The sequence below is a fragment of the Onychomys torridus genome, chromosome X (genome assembly GCF_903995425.1).
Source record: "Onychomys torridus chromosome X, mOncTor1.1, whole genome shotgun sequence".
Taxonomy (NCBI): Eukaryota; Metazoa; Chordata; class Mammalia; order Rodentia; family Cricetidae; genus Onychomys; species Onychomys torridus.
The window spans coordinates 84,719,945-84,723,776 of NC_050466.1; the positions used below are offsets into that span (position 1 = coordinate 84,719,945).

General features: G+C 42.5%; 1 pseudogene; it reads right to left on the minus strand.

Annotated features, from left to right (window-relative positions):
• Window positions 1-617: 617 nt before the first annotated feature.
• Window positions 618-3,245, minus strand: LOC118574716 (annotated as a pseudogene).
• Window positions 3,246-3,832: the final 587 nt, after the last annotated feature.

The window sequence follows — 3,832 nt, forward strand, 5'->3', positions numbered from 1 at the left end:
ACTTGCTACTGACAGTACTGCTTTTACCATTATTTTGATGGTAGGAAGAAATCAACTGTTTCATTCACAGAATCCATGTCCCTTTCAGTGTGGATGGGGATTTCATCTGCATGTAGGTTTGCACCACAGTACTGTCTCCTGCTTGTGGAAGCCAGAAGAGGGCATGAGTTCCCCTACAACTGCAGTTTGAGACAGGTGTAAGCCTCCATGTTTGTGCTGGGAATCAAATGTGGGTCCTCTGGAAGAGCAACTAGTGCTCTTAACCATTAAGCCATCTTTCCAGCCCCCCCCCCCCCCCCGCCTTTTAACAGTAGTGATGAAAACAGCATTCACAAACTGACTTCGGTTCTAGCATCACTCTGGCAACTAGCATCAGATGTGTACCAAGATGCCAGGTGTTACTAAGCCTGCTTAGATGTCAGGACCTGTTCAGTGGAAACTGAACCTGAACTCTGTGCCTGCTTTTAGTAGAAGCAGCAGCACTTCCAGAGTTAATTAACATGCCATGTTATCCCCAAGAACAACTCATGTCACTTGAATGAGAGCATTTCTTTATAACTGCTTGACATAGTCATGTCAGGACACAGACTGCTGCAAGAACAACTGGACTTCTGGATCTAATCGTAGACAGTACTTGACTTCTGGTCTCGAGAGAGATATGGGAGCTTGGCCTGAAGAAATGTTTCTTTCTTTTTCTGTAAACTTTTCTTTCTTGCTTCAATTCAGGCGTGTTTCTCAAATCTCAGTCTGACAAAGTGATCCACATAAGGCATCGTGAAGAAGCATTTCCTGTTGTATCTTTTATTTAGGTACCAAAGTAGAGGCCACTGCTTGAATTTGTGCCAGATAACTTGTCCGAAGATGTCATTCTCCAAGCACCAGGTCTTGCTTTTTCTTGACTAGTCTGAAGAAGCCTTACCGCATCTTCCCTCTCCTGGACAACATTATCTAAGGCATCCATGGAATCAACAACCTTTTCTAACTGCTCTGGACTTGGCATTGGCAATATCTGTCGCTTGGCCTCCTGCTCTAGAGTTAGAAGCATGTTTCTTTCCTGCAGAAGGACATACCAAAGTTTATGTAAGTCTTCATTACTTTTGTTCCTTAGCTGCTGGCAGGTCCATGAAGCTCCAGATTTGACCTTTTCTCCCCCCCCCCCCGAATTATTTGGGTCATCAAAAAATTCTTCTAGTCCTTTCCTTGACAATGTAGTATGAAGTAATTTACACTGGAGAAAAGATGTGACATGTGGTGTGTTCTTGTGCAACAAACTAAGAGAAAACCTGGAACAAGCGGGGGGCCTTGGGAATTACTAGGGAGCCAAAAGCCTTCAGAAATGCTGAGACACCTCTACAAATACCCCAATGATTATTAATTCCTATTATTTGCTATTAGTGGTGGTGGTGGTAGTGTGTGTGTGTGTATGTGTGTGTGTGTCCCTTCTTTTTGTTTTGCTGGTGTGAGATTATTTATTGCCTCTGTTTTTGTGGGTGTAGTTAACTTTCTTGGATTAGATTTTTCCTTCTAGTACCTTCTGTAGGGCTGGATTTGCGGATAGATATTGTTTAAAATTGACTTTGTCATGAAATATCACGTTTTCTCCATCTATGGTGATTGAAAGTTTTGCTGGATGTAGTAGTCTGTGTAGATGTAACAGGCTTATTAAATAAGAAACACGGAGTTAAAAGCCCAAGAGTTCAGAGCAATAGCTAAGAGCAGAGACTAAAACCCTTTCTTCCCCTCCGAAAGAGACCTACTTCCTATGTATCTGTCTTTTTATTGATTTTCTGTTCTGCCTTCTCATTGGTTGTAAACTCAACCACATGACCTCCTCATCGCAACCTGTCTATACAGACCTCCAGGTTTTCTATGCTTGGTATTGAGATTAAAGGCGTGTGTTCTCCATGCTGGTGGTGTCCTTGAACACACAGAGATCTGCCTGTCATGTGATTGGATTAAGGGCATGTACTATCACTGCCAGACTTCTGCTATGGCTTGCTATTAGCTCTGACCCTCAGGTAACTTTATTTATTAACATACAAATAAAATCCCATTTCAGCACAAGTAAAATATCACCATAAGTCTTGGCTGGCATCTGTGGTCTCTTAGTATCTGCAAAACATCTATCCAGGCCCTTTTGGCTTTTAGAGTTTCCATTGAGAAGTCAGATATACATCTAATAGGTCTGCCTTTATATGTTACTTGGCCTTTTCCCCTTGGATCTTTTCATATTCTTTCCTTTCTGTATGTTTTGTGTCTTGATTATTATGTGGCATGGGGACTTTCTTTTCTGATCACATATTTGGTGTTTTGTAAGTGGTTTGTACCTTTACAGGTATCTCCTTTAGGTTAGGAAACTTTTCTTTCTATGGTTTTGTTAAATATATCTTCTAGGGTTTTGACTTGGAATTCTCCCTTATTCTGTTCCTCTTATTCTTAGATTTAGTCTTTTCATAGTGTCCGAGATTTTCTGATGTTTCGTGTTAGGAATTTTTATATTTAACATTTTATTTGATCAATGAATCTATTTCTTCTATTACATCTTCAATGCCTGAGATTCTCTCTTCCATCTCTTGTATTTTGTTGGTGATGTTGTGTCTGTAGTTCTTGTTTGCTTGCCCAGATTTTCCATTTCCAGAATTCCCTCTGTTTGTGTTTTTTTTTAATAACACTATTCTTTATTGATTCTTTAAGAATTTTCACATCATGAACCCAATTCCTGCTCACCTCCCAGTCCTTGCATATCCATCCCTCACTCTTGCAGCATCCCACTCAAAAGATCCTCCATCTTTCCAACACCTCATTCACCCTAGTGGCATTGGGAGCTGTGATATGTCATGTGGTACAAGCTTTTATCTAATCAGCCCAACTCGCAAGATGTTCATTGCAAAGAGTCATTGGTCTGGTTCAAGGCCTCTGGCACTCCATCATCCCTGGACCCTCACCAAAACTCCTCTGTGATATCCTGCTGTTGCTCTGAGTCAGCTATCCTTCAGCAGGACCAGTCCCTTCACATTCTCCAGCAGGTCATAGATGGGGCACATGTTAGGGTGGGCCAACCCAAGACCCAGGATGTGGGTCTGGGTGGTAGCTGAGCTGGTCAGTTTGGGCCACTGGGACTGCCCCCTCAGGCAAGGGGTCAAGCCTGCTCTGTTCCTAGATGTCACCATGGCTGCAGTGGCAGCACAGGCCACTAAGATCAGTATGGCCCCAAGAGCTGCAAGGAGGTCCTCGAACACCAACATGGTCTCAGGCAGCTGATAAGACTACAGGCATCCACATAGTTCTTGGTGATAACAGGAGCCATGGACCCAGCTTACTGACTGTGGTAGGACCAAGGACCCAAACAGCAATCCAGGGTAAGATGTCACCATGGCCCTAGATGTCAGCTCAGGCCACTCAGATCAGCATAGCCCCTATGGTAGACTGGCCCCCAGACACCAACATGACCCCAAGTGGTGATTCAGACCCCTGGCATTGGCATGGCCTTCAGTGGTATCAGGAGATACTGATTAATAAAGAAATTAATAACTATAAAATGCCACTTGCTAAAGCAGTACACACTCATAAGCAACACCGAGACTAAAAGCATCAGACACATAAGTTAACACAGCTGTTTAGTAAGATCCTATTGTAGTTCATAACTATCAAAAATAAGTATTTAAATCTAATGTAAGTTTTTGTCCACTTTGTTATTCCCTCACCATGCTTTGCTTCCTAGCCAAGCCAGAACCACGTGAGAGTCTGCCTGTCAACATTAAATGGTGAAGTAAAAAAACAGAACTTATCTTCTATGTGCCTAAGACAAGGATAATTCTATCTGTGCATAGCA